Raw genomic sequence first — 19,592 nt, forward strand, 5'->3', positions numbered from 1 at the left:
CGGTGTCAGTTCTTGAAGTGATGCACCAGTTTGATTCATTTCTGACACATTGGGGGGAGGTAATGAATGATACTTTGACAAAAAAGAAAAAAAAGATGTGTTACCCGGCTGAAAGAGACATTTTGAAAACTGAGTTATTAGAACTACGTGTGCGTTATCTATGCTGTATTTCTGTGTTTTACTCAGGTTTAGAACTCTGCCGAAAATTCAGTCATCTACTCACTGTCATGCTGATGAGAAATCCGGTGTCGTTTTTTTCATCCTCAAAACACTGCTTAAGTACCATGGGGACAGAGCTTCCAGTATTTTTCAAAAGAAACAGAACAAACTCTAATTAAAGTGGAATCATACTAGAAGCTGTCTGCCTGTGATACTAAAGCAGTGTTTTGAGGATAAAAAAATACTACGGATTGCTCAACAGCTTGATGTTGAGTAGATGACTGAATTTTGATCAAAAGTGAACTATTCATTTAAGCAAAATTGACAGAAGGGTCACAGACCAATTGTTATCTCCAAAGTGCATTACTAACCGAAAGTAACCCATAAATATATATGAAAACATTTATCAATTTTGACAGTTTTAACCCAATGCAGTGATGCTAAACCGAGCATTGCATCGATGCTAGGCTCGGTTTGGCGTCTGTTCCCGTACAAGTTATGTGATTACACAGACTCTATACCTATCATAAACGGTTCAGAAGTAATTCAATGTTTTGTAAACCACGTTTTAGAGGGTTAAGGGGTTGAAAACAGTACGAGGCCTAGTCGGACATTGTTTGTCCTCACCTCACGTAGCCTGTGAGCTATCTCTCGACTAGTCCATTTAGCTCGAAGCTATCATCCCTGTCGCTATCAAAGCTTGAAATACTAAAAAAAGAAGACGGGGTACAACATATATTCCAAAAGGTCACTGCACAATGCACGGGAAAAGGATTTTGGACACACGGCTGTTTCACACGGCAGCTATTTCGGCTGCTAGCCGCCGACACTCGGTTACGAATAAAAGCAAAAACCAGCTATCTGTAACAATACACGATGCAGCAACAAAATGAAAAGTTTAACATAAACGTATAATGGGTTACCAAACACAGCTTGATTTTAAATTAGAGTACTTTTCGTAACTGACCTTTCACATGTGTCTGTCTCAGTCTCTCCTCCTCGTCAACTGCCACTGCCAAGTTCTTCTTCTTGCGCATGCATGGTAAACCGCTAGGTGCGCTAACTACGCGAGGAAAAATAGTTCCTAGATGGATGCTAGAATCACAAACATTTTCAGCCCACATTGCCAATATACATGATGCTACATTGTTTTCTTTAATTCACAAACATATTTCCATCATTTCGAATGGGCAAATCAACCAGCCTGCCCGACGTTAATCAGACACGAAATAAACGTCCCGACATGACTGGACGATGCCTGGATATCTTCATCTCGACACAGCAGTAGGTAGAGGAAATAATTCTTGACAGAGTTTTTTCAGTTAAATATGTTTTCTTTGAGATCATATTCCCCCTAATGTTATCATGTCGAAAAAAAGTCTAATTAAAGTCACGACGTGACGCGACGTCTTCATCTAGACGAAGGTCATCAAAATGTTTTCTGGCAGTATTTATTCAGTTAAACTGCTCTAAAATGCATATTTTTTTTAGATCATATTTGCCCTGATATTATTTTATCATGTTGAAAAACAGTCAAATTAAAGTCACGACGTGACGCGACGTCGATTGGATGTCTTCATCTAGACGCAGGTTGAGAAAATGTTTGCTGGGAGGAAGCCAACATGTCTGTCTCGCTCTACTCTGTGACTGTCTGTCACTGTGAAACCACACCCACTCTGGCTGCAGGCAGTGAGGAAGCAGAGAAAAGCTACACACACAGACACGCTGCCCCGCTATCTCACAAAGTTCATAAAGTACCGATACTAATAAAACGTGAAAAAGTATTGTTTTTAACGGCTGGGTACCGTGGTACCTTTCTAGTATCGGTTTACTGTGCAACACTAAAGGCCCCCACACACCGCCCAGATGTCCAACTGCCTTCTCTGACCACTCTGTTGCCTTTTGACCGTTCGGCAGAAAAGTCGCATTGAACACACCGCTTCGATGTGCTGCCAGCTCCACAGTACCGTGTACATTCTGCGCTTGCGCGAGATGCAATAAGCGGGTGGCTATAGTGTTAAAGACGCTGGACTAGAGGTTTATGCACGCAACTCTTTTTACTTTCGATCAAAATGAAACTTAACTATTTCAGACAAAAACAGCTGCAGCGAGGCATTACCAAACGAACACAGATTAATTCGTCCTTAACGGACATAATAACAGCTAGTCTCATGCCAGTACTCCAAAACATGAAAACAAGAAATGACGGAACGGAGTGCGTGGAAAACCAATGCACACACAGTATTCCGCCCCTCCCACACACCGCCAATCAGAGTATCCAATGGCTCAGACGGCCGACAGCCAACCTCCTCAGACTTAGCATGTTGAATCGGATCAGACAACGTCCGAGTGGCTCCGAAAGCTCCCAACGCAGCTGAACACACCGAACATATTAGTTGCCGACCTCGTCCGAGTCTCTCCAAACGCTTCAGACGTCCAACGATTGGGCCGGTGCTTTCCTGCCTTAAGTCAGACAACGACCTGTTAACTGATGGTGATGATTAATTATGTAACTTAGCGTGAAAAACATAACTTCATCACTTTCCAGGATGTTTGGTGGGTCAGTATCTCAATCACTACACTTTATAACCAGTGTTGGGCACGTTACTTTAAAAAAGTAATTAGTTATAGTTACTAGTTACTTCTTCCAAAAAGTAACTGAGATAGTAACGGAATTACTCCACTATAAAAGTAACTAGTTACCAGGAAAAATAACTATTGCGTTACTTTAAATTATTCCCCCTTTTGAGATCGGCATTCATTTCAGCTTACTCGGCATCCATGTATTTAGAAAATATCTTTATGTATGGCGGACCGGCACCTGTTCTCCCCAATATTTTTGCCAGTGAGTGCTCTGAAGGAGTCTGAGTCAGCTGTTGATAACAGGAGCATGTTCTCAACAACATACCTGCCTATCATTGCATTCAGTTCAGTCTGCGTCAAGTTTTTGTGAAGCTGGAGCAGAAAAATCCAGCTGTAGCTGCTTGGACGGCTCCGTGTCCTTTTGTGTTAGCGGGGCTCACGTTAGCCACACCTGGGGCCCGTTTCAGAAAGCAGGTTTAGTGAAAACCCTGAGTTAGTCAACCCTGAGATGAGGGAAACTCTGGTTTTTCGATTTCACAAAGCCAGTTCAGCGTAACTCTGAGTCAGTTACCCAGGCAACATACTCCGTGAAACTAACCTGCTCACTGGCAGGTTTGCTTCAACTAACCCTGAGTTTCCCCTGCTCTTAAGTTGAAGCCTGCAGACTGAAGGCAGTGGCAGACATGGCGTGTCCATTTCTTGAGGAGCCGGTTGATGTTGAAGCGCAAATACTCCGCAGAAATCTCCGTCAAGAGAGGATTATCAGACCCCGATTGGATGTTTTATCATTCCCTGATGAGTATCTGTTTGAGCGTTTCCATTTCTCTGCACCATCAATAATTTATTTAAACAATATTCTCCGCCCTCACATCGCTCACATGACACATCGTGGAAATGCTTTCAGTTCCGAGCAAATTCTTTGTATTGCACTTTGTTTTTTTGCCAACGGCAGTTTTTTATACAACATCGGTGATGCAGAGCATGTGTCCAAGGCAACTGTCTGTCAGGCTGTCAGAAATGTGACAATGGCACTGAAACGACTACTTTACGCGTTTGTAGTGTTCCCGAGTCACAGACCCACCAGACATCTCAAGGAAGCATTCCACAGAATTGCAGGTATCAGTGTAAGCAATAATTAATGTAATGTCATAAAGCTTTGAGACTCAAAGCACTAATCAGTCAATTTGATATATTTTAGGGTTTCCAGGTGTGATTGGCTACATTGATGGCACACACAATCCCATAATAGCTCCTTCAATAAATGGAGATTATGTGAATAGGAGATCTGTCCACAGCATTAATGTACAGTTAAGCCTAAATAGTAGCTTTTAACATTCCAAATGAAATATACTTTAATACAGCTACTGCAGCTAATTACTGTTCTCCACTGTGAAGATCATATGTGATGCAGCCTACATAATCAACAATGTGGAAGCAAAGTGGCCTGGGTCTGTGCATGACTCTCAAGTTTGTGAGTCTACACTGAGTGATAGATTTGCCCGTGGTGAGTTTCTATACAGTAAAGCTATATCCTATGATCAATATTTTGTTTCCTCCTATTGCAACTGAAACATTCAACTGTATCTTGTATTATCATAGGAGAGATCGATGGCTACCTACTCAGAGACAGAAGGTACCCCTGCCAGCCCCATCTGCTGACCCCTTACCCTGACCCTGAGCCCGTCCCAGAGCAACGCTACAACGTAGCTCACTGCAGGACATGAGCCAGGGTGGAAATGACCATTGGGATCCTCAAGGCCCGATTCCAGTGCCTTCATAGGCTTAGGGTCACCCCAGAAAGGGCGTGTGACATCATAGTGGCATGTGTAATCCTACACAACATTGCCACAATCAGAGGGGAGCAATGTCCTACTCTTTCCCCTGATGATACAGACAATAATCCTAACCCCCCTGCTGATGCATGAGATGGAAGAGCCGTTAGAGACATGATATGCTTCAATCATTTCTGACCCATCACCTCTCCAGTGTCAAAGAAAGACAATATGCCTCTTATTTTATGAGGTCTTCTTTATTTCCTGAAAGTACAAATGTACAGTTAATCTTTTGTTGTTGAAACAAATAAAAATCATCCACCTGTGTAACGAGGGGCACAGAGACAGGACCCAAAACGCAGGACGCAGAGCTCAGAGAAGGTGTCTTTAATCAAAGGAGTTCGGTACACGGGTGATCAGTCCAGACAGGCAACAATATCAAGAGGGTCAGGCAAAGGCAGAGTCGGAGAAACCAGGCAAAAGTCCAAAAACCAGGAAGATACAAACACTAGGAGCTCAGGGAACAAAGGCTGGAACGCTAGACAAACTAAGACGAACTGGCACAGGAGGTGGGGGAGACAGACTACTTAAGCACACAGGTGAGACAAAGAGACACAGGTGAAGCACATCAGGGCGGGGCAGGTAATCACACAGGAGGGAAGGACACAAGGACGGGAGGTGATGGACCTGGAACAGAGACAACACAGTGAGAACCAAAATAAAATACAGGAAGCACAGGAGAGAAACTGACAAAGTAAAAGGGGAACACTTAGCTGGGCGACGTGACAACCTGTGGGCACATCACCCACCTTTAACTGATGATCCAGCAGTTGTATTTCCATTTCTGTCTTTTTGATCTGCAGCTTGATGTGATCCATTTCCAGATTTGATTTATTGATTTGGGTTTGCAAGTACACCTTCAGTTGTTTCACAGGGAGCTATAGGTACACAAATGATGGTGAATTTCACAGTGCCATGTCTACTTAGTGTTCTAGTAAGTTGTGGGTCAATGCCTAACAACATCTTACTGAGGTAAGCTGTGCTGTGGAGGTTGATGGACCCTCTTCCTCATTGTAATTTCCAGCATTGCTCTGTTAGAGAGAAAGAAGATGAAAGTTGCATTGTGGAACAACACTATCATTAACTGAAACCAAAATTATTTTAAAAAGGTGTAAACCTCAACGGGCCTCTCTGCATCTTCCCTCTCTGTGGCGGCAGATAGGGTGTCTTCATCATCCTCCTGTAATAACACAGAATTTTTGTGTTATATTCTACTGTCGTGGAAAATCTCCTTTGAGTAGAGAGTGCTAAATCTCCGAAGAATTTCAGATCTCAGCGTATGAATCAGATGTCATTTAATACACGCAGCGTGGAGAGAAGGCAAAAGCATTCTCTCACAAACTCTAAATTGTTACCCCTTAAGTACAGAACAGAGAGGAGGTTACCTTCATTTACAAACAGTCATAAAACATCTTCTTTACAGATAAAGGACTCTTTGATATTTTGATGTGTCCTGTCTTCCCAGGACAGTGACCCTTTGATCTAACAGAGGGGACAGTAAATGTCATCTTATCTAATAAATGCATACATTCCAATGTGGGGATGTGCCCCCTCCTGTGGCTCATGTGACACCTCAGGCAGTGTGACAATCTCTCTTCCCCCTATTGTCCTTACAGTACATTGATAACAAAAGGAAGCCTATGTAATTTTCTCACATTCCTCCCTTTTGACACAAAAGTGTCAACACAACATTTTGAGAAATTACATTGAAAGTTTCAAAAATAGGAAAATAAATTTTTAACAGCTTCAAAATGTTTACAGCTATCAGTTTCTACTGTGAATAACAAAAACAAAAAACAAAATACAAACACACAAACAAATTCATTCAAACCATTAGTATTAAAGAACAGAATTATATCAACTCATCATTTGAATCATATGGGTTTCCTGGAGCCCATTCCATCCAAGAGTTCATCAGCATCAAAAACCCATGGCTTCCACTCATTTTCTTTCTCAAAACAGTTCGCTTCTTCTCCTGATCACTTGCTCTGTGTCAAGTTTTAGTTTTATGTCCTTTCAGGATTGTTTGATCCTGCATCGGTTCTTCTGTGTCTTCTTCTGCTCTTGCAACCAGTCCATTTTTACCCTTCTGTAAGAGATGGGGTGTCTGAGTATCAATATGGATGATTTTAGTGTGTTTGATGACTGCAGGTGAATCAGTTGGTGGTTTGAAATTTTTTTTCTCCGTTGAAAAACAGGATAGGATAATGGCCATTGTGGTGACCAAAAACAAGGATGAGAACCACAGTCATACTCGTCCAATGGCGTCCTCTCTCAGCACTCTGCAGGTTAGGTCGTTGTCCTTCCTTCAGTGGCATGGCTTCGGAAAAGGCTTGCACTAGGATTCATGTATCCAGGTGTCCCTCACAGCTATCCGGACAGCAGTGGGCAAGTGTGGTCCTGTCCACCGTGGTTGACTCCTCAGTGCTTCCTCCTCAGGTTCTTTTATCACTGTCCAGTCTCCAGGCTGGTTATTGTGGAGTTTGCACCATCGTAGGCTCCAGAGGGACTGCTTTCACCTATAGAATATTATCTTCAAAGAACATGGTTAAATGCACAACACTATCTTAAAACTATCAGCATCCAATTTGGTGAGGGTTAACCTGTTTTGAGGAAACGGGGTGTTAATTATTTTCAAAGGACAGCCAGTGATTATCTCGTAAGGAGACAGTCTAGTCATCTTATGTGACATATCTGTTTCTGCTGTCAATTTAGTCAACTTTGTTTTTAAGGTCTGGTTAGCGTGTGCCACTGCACCTCCACTAGCTAACACAATGTGATTTTTAGGTTTATGTGCAGGTTTTTTGAGATGTTTTGAATAAAAAGAAGAAAAAAATGTATTTACTTTTATTTATTATTTTGTATTTTTACTCATTATTATTATTATTATTATTATTATTATTATTATTATTATTATTATTATTATTATAATAATAATTATTTGTAAGTGTGACTCATTATTAATTGTTTATTTTTTATTCACTTATTTATTTATTTATTTAGGGGAGAAATCTACAGGCAATTATTTCTCTCAGCAATTATTTAGCGATTTAGATCGCTGTTACATATTTACGTGGAAATCATTCAATCCCTTTTGACAAAATGTTTTCACAATAATGTAATAATATTTATACCTACTACATGGAGTGAGTTGAATAAAATCCATTATTTAATGCTCAAAAAAGATCTTAATGTTCAGGATGGGATGACAGAGGCTATGCCTCTGCCGACATTTTAAGTTTAACAAATCACACAATTTTTTAACAAAGTTTTTAACAAAAAGTTGAAAAAATCCTGGCGTATGCCAAAATCTATTTACAATATTCTACATCCTCCCTTTTGATACATGGTCAAGACCATGTGTCAAACTTTGCAAAGAAGGAAGTATGGCTTTTGGCAGTACTGGGAGGCCATTTACACCAACCCAGAGTTCAGATGGGAGTTCAATAAACTTTTTCCTACTTCCATTGAATTTTTACTACATCATCAGCTCCTGTTTGAAGCAGATAGACTTTATTAAAAGACAGATAAAAGCATTTGTAGAGTGGGGTATACAGGTGAAAAAGTAGCAGGAAGTCATGCTTGCCTGTGGTCATTAAAACTGTACCACTCCTTGCCTTGATGATTGGACTCATATGGTTATTTATAGAAACAGAAAAAACAAATGTTAATTACTTATTCTCATTTTTTTTTTATAAACGCTAACCATTTCATTGTATATTGTATATATGCTCAGATTGTCAACTTTATTACCATACTATTTTATTGTATATTTTATCTAATTTCATTTTATAGTGTATTTTACTGTTTTATTTACCCCTTATCTTAGCACTTGTTTCCACTCATGCTGTATTTATATTTTACTTTACACGGAGTATCTGAAAACAACAACTTTTATTTATTTATTTATTTAAATACAGTATTCTGATTTAGATTCTGATGAGCTGTCTTAGCAGCTTCATTTCCCAGTGACACTGGGTCATTAGCACTTGTATGAGCTTTATATTTGCATAGGTAGAAGTAATGCAGACAAAAGGTTAATGATTTTGACTTCTAGGAGCATTAGATGTTCCTGTAGAAGTAAGACATTTTGATTTCCTATAATGTGTGAAATCATGACATATTAAATGCATACTGAGAGTCAGTATGTACAGTGATATTATTCCCGGTCCTAAAAATGGAAAAGAAAAAACAGCTGCCAGAGCAGACAGGTTATTTAGAATATGAGTACGTTCAAACTATATCATAGTTAGTACATATTTCATATGACACACAAGGGGATCCATCTGTTGGATTTCTCACAGCAGAATCATCTACAAAGAAAAAACCAAGTTAAGGTTAATGAGGGAAGTGTCACAGAGTGCATCTGTTGGTTTTGACACCGTGACGACCACTTTCAGACAGGGGTGTAATTCTCCATCTTGAGCTGTCAGGACCAAAATTTATGGGTTAAAAGACAGAACTTTTTTATAAAGTTGCGTGAGTCATTGTCAGAAACACATTTTGCTAGTGTAGCAGTTTAGCTGGGTTAAGGTAGGCGGGTTTTCCTGTAAATAAAGGAAGTTACAGCATGTGGGGCACGTACATTAAAGATGGCACATAACAAAAATATCAATTGTGGCCAGCACTGCTTCAGTAGCAGCTGCTACAGCCTTGTGGTATGCAACCCATATCTCACTGTGTTGTGGACATTCTTTTTGAATAGTATCCCACAGGTTGGTATTCACCATGTGACTGAGTTAGAATTTTCTTTCACAAAAACTCATTACATTCAGAAAAACAAAAAGATTTTAAAAATTTGAGAGTGTCTGGTAGTTGTCGGCAGAGGGAACTCGATAAAGCTTGTTTTAAGTCAGTAAAATCTTTCTCTGCGTCAGGAGTCCAAGTCAAAAAGTCAGTCATGGCCAAATGTCTACCCCCATATGTGATTATATAGGGGTTGGGAGATCTCCACAATTGTATCAAATCCATGGACAACAAAAGCCTGCTAAAATTCAATAAGGCAATCGTTTTTTTTGTTTTTATTTTTTTTCATTCGCAGATATTTTGAAACATCCAAGATTGTGGATGTAGTCGGTATCCAATTCACGATCTTCCGGAGTAAAATAACGCATTTCATTTTAAAAAGAATTTTCAACTTTTCCTTTAAAAAAAATTTAGGATTGTTTTCTGGCAGAAAACTAAAAATGGAAAACTGTCTCAATTTGACAATGCTCCTGCATAGGAAAAACATATGCACAAACATTGTCAACTACTGAACAAGTGAATTAACACACAACGGCCGCTAATGCTAAGTTTGCAGCTCTACTGCAGTCCAAAATGAAAATTGGAGAAGGAAAAACCCTATGGCATCTGCATCCAAGTATAACATTTTACCATTGATAGTGAAAGCAACCCAGAACTGTGAGTCAGGATGAAAAGGAAATGCTAGAATATGCATTTGTTAAAATCATAACTGAAAAACCCAGTCTGATAGAATGTTTAACATTAGTGTTAGAACATCTGCTGGATGCTGACCAGCTTCATTTATGACCCTAAGGTGTTTTAATGATCTCCACCCCCCATTTGTTTTCCTGTCAGGCAAGATGGGGGAGGTACATGGTGAGATTTAGGAAGTCAACAATGGCACCTTAATTTATGGTAGGCTGAATGACATAATACTGACTTCAAACAGTTTTAGGGAATTTTGCATCTTTTATCCCCAGAAATTTAACTTGCTTACAGCCTCAAGCTATTAATAGTGTTAGAAGCAATTTTTCTAGTCTTTATCAGTCAAATCAGTGTTTCTGTGTGTGTGTGTGTGTGTGTGTGTGTGTGTGTGTGTGTGTGTGTGTGTGTGTGTGTGTGTGTGTGTGGGTGTGTGTGTGTGTGTGTGTGTGTGGGTGTGTGTGTGTCATCAGTACTTGTGTCTAATTGTGCTCATGTCTACGTGCTTGTTCAAATTCTCTAACCTTCCTCCACTGTCTCCTCTGGTTGTGTCCTGGTGAATGAGCAGACACCTTCATGTGGTCAGGATTATTCTGGATCTCGCCTTTCTTGCCGATTAAACTCAGGGCTCCCATCAGCTTCCCTTTGTATCATCAGTTTTCTTCCAGTGTTGTTACATTCTCATTGATGGATGTGGATTCAGTCTTCGTCTCCTCTTGCTTTTTGTTATTAGACTGTAATCTCTGTCCAGGATTCTGTGGCAGACCAAAACTCCAGTCTTTGTCAGGTGTCTCCTCTGCAACCTCCTTCATTTCATTCAGTTGGTATAGCCTGTATACAAACACTTCTGGATCTCAATGACAGTCTGCTTTCCTGTTTGCCTCGGCATGGAGTTAGGGAAACATCATCCTTCTGTGATCTTCACTCCGCACCCAGCAGTCAGCAGAATCTGCTATTGGAGAAAAGTCTTTCTTGGAGAAGCAGGTTAATTTGTTGCTGTTTAGGAGATAGGAAGATGGCTGAAAAGTCAGGGTGTATTTGTTTCTCCCCTTCTTTCTTAAAGTCATCTTGGGGTGTTTGACCACATGTGGAGAAGGTGTCGCTGAAAGGATGTAGGTGTGGAGACAGCAGGGAGGAGGTCCATTTCATAAATTCTAGCCCTACATTCTTTTCTCTCTTTCTTTTTCTTACTCAAACCCTGTTTTCACATTTCTTTCAATCATGCTACTGATTTTGAAAAAAAACAATTTATCAGTCTCTGTTTCTTCCCTACTTTCATTTTACCTTTTTTTTTTTCAACATACTCTACACCATCTCAAAACATTCTGTGCTTAATTTGCCTTTTAATGGAAAACCTCAAAGGTGACAAAATGCCAAAGTTGAAATCCTGAACCACCTTTTCCCCATTTGTCTGCTCTTAATTCAGCAGAGCCTGTAAAAGGGTCAGATATATTTATTAATTTCCCCATTTTGTTCCTCATATTTTTTAGTGACTCACTGGGACAGATTTGCTTAAACTTTCAATGGGCTTATCATTCACACAAAACTTCACAATCACACTGATCTTTCCATACAGTGTATGGTTGGATCTCATCAAATCACACACTAACTTTGAGCAACTTATTCAGCGAGGTGGTTTGTATGACACATTCGTTCCGAGCAACGCACCCTTTTATAGCATATAATCTGTATACTCACTGAACGTCACAACAAAGTTTATTCTTTATACTTATTTCGTATATTTATATCACTCATATGCCCATTTTATCATAGTGGGGCCTCGTATAATTGTATACTGTATCATATCATTATTACAGTAGCTCACATAAGATCATATTATTATATTATATTCTATTATATTTTTATTTTACCTGTTATCAGGTTTTCGGTCGACCACTATTTAATATCTACTCATCAGTAAGTAGCATCTGAAAATCTACAATCCCTTGGAATTTTCTTCACACCGTAGGTATAATAATCAATTCATTTCGCCTGTTGTACTCGTTAAGTGCTAACAGCCTTGCGCTGCGTTTCAGTTTTTTTTTTTTTTCGTTTTCACCCAAAACCACACAGGAATTACAAGGGTTTCTCGTTTTTACCCAAAACCACACAGGTATTACAAGGGAAAGAAAAAGGTGCTCCTCCTTGAGCCCTTTACCTTAAAAAACATTCCAATCACACAGCTATGGAATGAACGTCTCGTTACACTGACGTTTTTATCACCCACGACCACACAGGTTTTACATGGGGAATATGACTTTCAACCACACAGGTATTACAAAAGTCAACCTAGGCTTTTAGAATTTGAGCAAATGATTCAAACGCTGTACTCACTTATTTGTGGAGCGTCCGCTGGCCACGTCTGCGCCCGAATTTCAGGTGGAATCCAATCCTCCGTTTGTCGGAGTGGAACTTTTCCTGCCGGCAGTTTCCTTCAGTTCAGGCGCAGGCGGCAGTCAGCGAAGCGTCCATCCCATAACCTCGTCGCCAAAATGTCGTGGAAAATCTCCTTTGAGTAGAGAGTGCTAAATCTCCGAAGAATTTCAGATCTCAGCGTATGAATCAGATGTCATTTAATACACGCAGCGTGGAGAGAAGGCAAAAGCATTCTCTCACAAACTCTAAATTGTTACCCCTTAAGTACAGAACAGAGAGGAGGTTACCTTCATTTACAAACAGTCATAAAACATCTTCTTTACAGATAAAGGACTCTTTGATATTTTGATGTGTCCTGTCTTCCCAGGACAGTGACCCTTTGATCTAACAGAGGGGACAGTAAATGTCATCTTATCTAATAAATGCATACATTCCAATGTGGGGATGTGCCCCCTCCTGTGGCTCATGTGACACCTCAGGCAGTGTGACAATCTCTCTTCCCCCTATTGTCCTTACAGTACATTGATAACAAAAGGAAGCCTATGTAATTTTCTCACACTACCCATCATGAAAACTCTATGGAATATTAAGACTACTTACAACAGCATGGAGGTCTGTAACAAGTAGGCTCCACAAGACAGATTACACCATCAGTAACTGGCAGAAGAAGATTAGTCAGTTGATGATTACCTGGAAAAGTGTCCCACCTAATGTACATTTCCTTTTTTTTTTAACAATAGTGTGCATGTCCCATCACAATTTTTCAGACTCTGAGTCTCCTTAAAATAGATTGACATCTCAGAGCAACAGCAGCCAATTACAGAGAACTGTAGCTACTGCGACAAGAAAAATCAGTGTGCCAAGTTGTGTCTATGATGAATGGATGGCCATTACTGAGCTAACACTAGAAAAAGGATGAATGCACATATGCCATTCATTTGAATAACTTACCTCTTATGTAGGCCCTTGTGTCCTGGGGCGTGGCAGGCTCTGATGAGCTCCCCCCAGAGATGCCCTCGGCAATAGGACGCCCACTGTTCTGACTGAGGGCCATCTCTTCAGCCTCTGTGAGTGGTGGTGGTGGTGGACCGCCACCTGTTTTGCGGGCCTCAGCCTTTTTTCTGTTGGCTATAATGACGTCAAATTTGAACATATCCAGAAAACACAAATTTGGAGACATTCATGTACAACAGGCATTTAGGTGTGGCTTTCATATAGACAATATTAAATACTGGCAGTGATGGCTGAAGATTTGGCTTTTTCTTCGTTTAGGGGTTCTTCCTGATTACTTAAATATCGCTATCACATATTGAATGTAGCCACTGAGCGCTGTTTAATGAGGGCAGGCTAAACAGCAACACAATTGCTTGTAATTAAATTTTACCTTACCTGTTTGGACTATATTTTTATATTTCATCTTTAGTTGCTGCCAAGTCCTTTTTGTGCCTGTTGGGTTGCACCTGTGCACTCAAACAAACATATAGAATATAAATGTTGAATGAGTGGAACACTCAATATGAAACATTTCCTTTTTTTCTCCAGTCAATACTTGCGCATTGAATGGTCAGCAATTTTCTGCCACACAAGCTCTCGCTCTTTTGCTGCTGTCACAGTATTGCTTTTTCTTTTGAAAATGTTTTCATTTTCTGCATATGCAGTCATTAACATTTCTAACTCCACTGGGGAGAAGTAGGAGGATCTAGGCTTTTCCTCACCTGTTGCCATGGTGGATCATGTTATCTGTGTTCCATTGATGAGGGTTTTTTATATCCTCATGCACGAGCTAGACTCAGGGTAACCTTGACTCAGAGTTGATTGAACTAATTGTTAACACCTGTTCTGAAACCGAAAACTCTGAGTTTGACAGCTCAGAGTTGGTCAACCTAGAGTTCAGGGGCCGTATTTATCAAGCGTCTCAGAGTGCCATTTTACACTTAAGTCCTGAGAATTTGTGAAATTTAGTCCTACTCTCAAACTTAAGAATAAAAGCTATTTATCAACTTTCTTAAGTCTAAGAATCACTACTACTCTCCCAGATATTTAAGAGACCTCCAGAGGTGTCCTAAGTGGTTAGGAGTTGCCAGCAGGGGATGGCACTGAGGCGAGATTGATGCCCGTTGCCTCACACGAAGTGCTTGCGCCTGGCTGCACCGCGTCAAAGCACAGGGAGAGTGCGCGTCAGAGATGCCCGGGGACACAGGAGACTCTCTTAATGCATCTCGATCCAAACTGAAACATAAAGAATATGGCTGAAATATCAGAAATGCTTCTATTGTTGTTATGGTTAAAACTTGAACAAACACACATTTTAGACATTTACTGAACAGTGGCCTGGCAATTATCCAACAACAATTACGCACGTATCTCTCTCATCAAAACACACCTAGGGGCAGCGCAATATCCCTAGAGTTGTAACAGGAATAATTTGTGAACTCACCCTTTTGAAAGCAACTCGAGCTTCATCGCAGCTGGATCCTGGCCGCCGTCCAACACGGAGATGCTGGGGTTATCTTCTCCAAGTATGCGCTGCACAACTTCTGCAACTGTGCTCAAGTCTTTGCCAGGTGGTCCTCCACCTGCATAAGAATATAAAAATGAATTAATTAGATATGAGCGAATAGGGTGGCATGCAAGCAAATGAAAAAGAAGCACTACATACCAGTGCGCATGGAGCAGGCCTTGAAAGCTGCGATTTCAGGTCTGCTTTTCGAGAGAACGTTATACCACTTTTTCTCGCAGTCAGCTGGTGACAGATGGCTGAAGGCTTGAGAAGTGTATAGTTGATTCCCTATGTCTTCCCATGCCTGTTTTTTATCGTGGCTGGTAAGCGTTTGGCTGAACTTGCCTTTAATGATGAGCTTCCTTTCCTCAACTAGCTCCACTAAGAACAGTATCTCCTCTCGCCAATTGCGTTTTCTTTTTGATTCCATGTTGATTTCTGTATGTGGTTGCAGTAGGCTAGTATATATAGAGCCACCCACACCAGTTTCAAGTTAGTTGCCTAATTAATTAACGAAAGAAAAGGAAACATGTATTTTTGATTAATTGCCAATATGTTTTGTATTATTTTGTAGATAATTGTCAAAATATACACTCCCATTGTCCACTTAAATATTTCTAAAATATTTCTTTATTCTTAGACAAGGGATTCCCTTCCGTGATTGGTCATTTCTATGGACACAGAAGTGACGTCACCTAAAATTCCGTTTACGGCACATAGTAATGTCGTAATTCAGCTCTGAGAGTGACACTTAAGATTCAGTCCTACACTTCGCTGAAAGTGTGAGTAAGACGCTTGATAACTAACTTTTAAGTGCAGCTTTCAGCGAAGAATTTTTTTACTCATAAGTCAGCTCTTAGCAGGGTTCTTAGGAGTAATTCTAAGAAGCTTGATAAATACGGCCCCAGGGCTCGTATTCACAAAGACTTTTATCTTAACGTTAGGAGTACTCCTAAATCGGACTAAAAGTTTTTATGTAGGATTCGTTTCTGAAAAGTAATTCACAAAGCCGCTGAGACCTTTTAGTTATGAAAACATTGAACTCCTAAACTAGAAGTAACTCTTGCTATGGATGACGTCATTTTATAAGGACGCACTTAGAATTGGTGACAACGGTGATTGGTTGTTGAGTGACATGGCAGCCCATTGAAAAGTCATTTAGGCTACACAATGCAAACCCCCCCAAACAAAAACGCTTCGGACAAAAATGACAAATTAGAAGATTGCGATGAAAAACGTGAATTGCCAATAAAAGCGGCATTTGCTCGAAAAGCTGCATCAAACCATCTCCATTAAAATTCGGGAATCGTGTGTTTGTCACGACCCGCAGGCCGTGATCAGGTCCTCCTGCCCAGGAGATTATGGGACAGCTCCAGAACTTGTCCACCAACATGACAACTCTCCAGGGCGCACTTATGAATCCACCTCCAGTTCCAGCCGCTCCTGCCGCTCCCTTTGTGCAAAACCCCGCCAGGGAACCGTGGGTTTCCCCCCCGGAAAGGTATGACGGGAATCCCGGTAAATGTAAAACGTTTCTCATGCAGTGTGGCCTTGTCTTTGATCTCCAGCCACTTACATATGCTACTGAGAAGGCGAGGATCGCTTACCTGATTGGACTGCTGCGAGGAGCTGCACTGGAGTGGGCTTCGGTTCGCTGGAGGAAACTGGACCCGACCACCGCCACCTACGCATCCTTCACCGCTGAGATGAGTAAAGTATTTGATCATCCAGTTCAAGGTAAGGACGACGAAGGGTTTACCGATCCGCCACTATGTGGCGCTCTGGTGTCACTTTAATTGTATAATTGGCCCTGTGCCCACACCATAACACTTATGGAAAGTAAATTCATAGAGGTGCTATAGAATGGCCCCTGTGACTCACACACCAAAAATGACCAGCAGGTGGCGCTATTTTCAACATGAAATACTTTTTCGCTCATAACTCCCACTTAATATGTTGCACATTATTAAACCTCATACATATTTGATCCCTGAATTCAGCTGAATTGTTTGATGTAGGCCACGCCCACTTTTGCAGTAACTTTCCATTGGCAAAATTGCAAACAATGAAAAACCTACTTTTTCAAACTTCTCCCAGGCCATTTCACCGATTTGCACGAAACTTGGCACACAGCATCTGTGGACCCTCCCAACAAAAAGCTATCAAAAGAATTTTGATAGTCCATAAACTCCCTGAAATGTAAAATGACAAATTCCTGCATATTGTGTTGAAAACAGACAATCTTGCATATCTTTACAAAATACTGTCTGATTATCACATAAATACTCTTCATTGTGTGGTATGGCATGATGAGGCTTTGTGTAAAATTTGGTGCAAATCGGCCAATAGATGGCGCTCTGGTCGCAGTCTAATCAGTGTCAATGGGATTAAATGGGGAAATCTTCAAGTCCTCTTCAAAACTCATTGATCTTCATCCTTTTCTTGTCCCTCATACTTTGAGCTAGACATTCCATTCCAACTTTTAAAGAGTCAGAAGACCTCAAACTATTGGGCATGTAATCAGTTTTTGAAAATCTTTTACGGTTTTCAAATCATCACAGTTTTAGTTTTAAGGATCTTTAGGCCGTCGTCTGATTTTATAATGGGTGTGTATTACGTGAGCTAGAGTGCATGACATCATCGCTACAGTGGAGAGCAGATGGAAGAACTGGAAAAAAAGTTCTCTTCAGCTTGATTTGGATCCCACATCTTTTACTTCACATAGACAATACATACAAAGAAATGTAGGAAATCTTTTTGGCTTTCAGTTGATGGTCTTATTTCAGATGTAGGACTTTTGAATGTGGAAGCCCCAGAGTGACAAGCACTCCAACAATTCCCCTATAAGCCACAATGTTGATTTTGAGCCTACATTTGTGGAGGAGAGCAGACGGTGCCTGTTTGGTCTCTCACTCTGGAGTCCTCATTTTTCACTCTACGTAAATAAAAATGACTTCACAGTGTTCAGAAATGTCTCCTGTTAATCAATATATAAGCATTTTTCAGATAACCATTACATTTCTTTCAAAAATGGCAGGAGTTTCATTCATTCTTATGGAGACACCTTTGATTGTGCTACTGCTTCAGCATATGTGCAGCCAGAGAAACTGTTCACCATTTTAGCAATGTTTTCATAGTAATGTTCATATTTCTGACTTTTCTGCTTTTTCAATACATTCAGCTTCATGACCAGCCAGAGAAACTTTTCACCTTTTAAAGCTCTTTCAGCCCTCTTACTTTTCAGCTTTTCGGCCTTTTGAGCTTTTTAAATCTTTCTTCCTCTTTAGCTTTCATCATGCAGCAGGTGACACCTGACATCCCATTAGTTAATCACTTCTTCTCTGACCTTGAGGGATTCTCAGGATTTTTTGCAAGATCTCCCAAGATAACCAGTGTGCTTCTTGAAATGATAGCACATTGACTCCCAAGAGCAAGCACAGTAAGATGGAACACACATATCCATGCCATGAACACTGTGTTTGAGCACAAAGGTGACATCGTCCAGTGTTTTGAAACCATCATTGGAGTTTGAGCCAACCATTGTGCTACTGGATGATGATACTTTCAGCTTCTTCCTTAAACTATTTCATTGCATCATGCCCCGTCTGGACATTCTCTTCAGGCAGCTGCAGAAGTGGACCGTTAATTCAGTCTTTGTCCAGGGAATCATGCAGCAGTTCACAGACAACGTGCAAAAGCTGCACATGTTCCCTATGTGAACTTTTAGAGGATAGCTGCAAAGGTGAGGTATAAGCAAGTTTAGTTTGTGTTTGAAATTGTGAGGTTTAGTTGCCACAAACATATTATCAAATTTCATTTACCCATCTTTTCTTTTCTTTTTGTCAAAATCTGTCAAGCTCCTTTGCCTGAAAGTCCTTTAAACCTTCCACTGAATCCAATACTGTATTTGTTTTTTACATTTCCACTTATCTGTTACCGAGATATGGATAAACCTAACTCACTCTAATGTGAAACAGCACTGAACACCACCATGGATGCAATGCTGAACAAGAACAAGCGGAAAACTGAACTGTCTCTCATCCTCAGCAATGATGAGTTCAAGAAGCGTAGTGGAGCTCTGGCTTTGTACCAGCTGGTCATGGAGAGTAATCTTCAGGAAATCTTCAGTTGAATCTGAGTGGTGCTTCTCAACACTGAAGAGAATGCAGACCTTCCTCAGGAAGACAATGTCACAGGATTGTATTAATGCAGTGGCCATGCTCTCTATGGAAAAGAAACTTATCAGACATCTACAACTTTAACCACAAAGTCAGTGAGAAATTTGCATCTCTCAAGTAGAAAAGGGCAACATATATGTATAAAAACTAAAACAGAAAACACCTGAACAGTTTCTTTACAGGTTTAATATGTTACTACTAATTGTCAACATTGTTGTACTCATAAGGCAGCACAGCAAAATAACCCACATTTTTTCCTGTATTCTTTTCAGTTTCATGAAACCTGAAGGACCATATCACATTGGAAGTTTAATGTGCAGTGTTGCTGTTTTCGTCTGACCACTAGATGTCAGTACAATGTTTGCAACAGTATTCATTTTACTTGATCTGTAAGTCTTAAAAATGTAATATTATTAATAAGAAATGTTTGGAGATTTATTTTGACATTTTATATAATCATAGATATGTTCATAATACATATTTTAATAGTAGTTTTTTGTGGGGGGGGGGGGGGGGGATTGTTATGACATGTTTGGT

At 40.3% G+C, this 19,592-nt stretch overlaps 1 pseudogene; it reads left to right on the forward strand.

The window, feature by feature from the left end:
- Window positions 1-3,425: 3,425 nt before the first annotated feature.
- Window positions 3,426-4,667, forward strand: LOC115594711 (putative nuclease HARBI1; annotated as a pseudogene).
- Window positions 4,668-19,592: the final 14,925 nt, after the last annotated feature.

Source organism: Sparus aurata, chromosome 13 (assembly GCF_900880675.1).
Source record: "Sparus aurata chromosome 13, fSpaAur1.1, whole genome shotgun sequence".
Classification (NCBI taxonomy): Eukaryota; Metazoa; Chordata; class Actinopteri; order Spariformes; family Sparidae; genus Sparus; species Sparus aurata.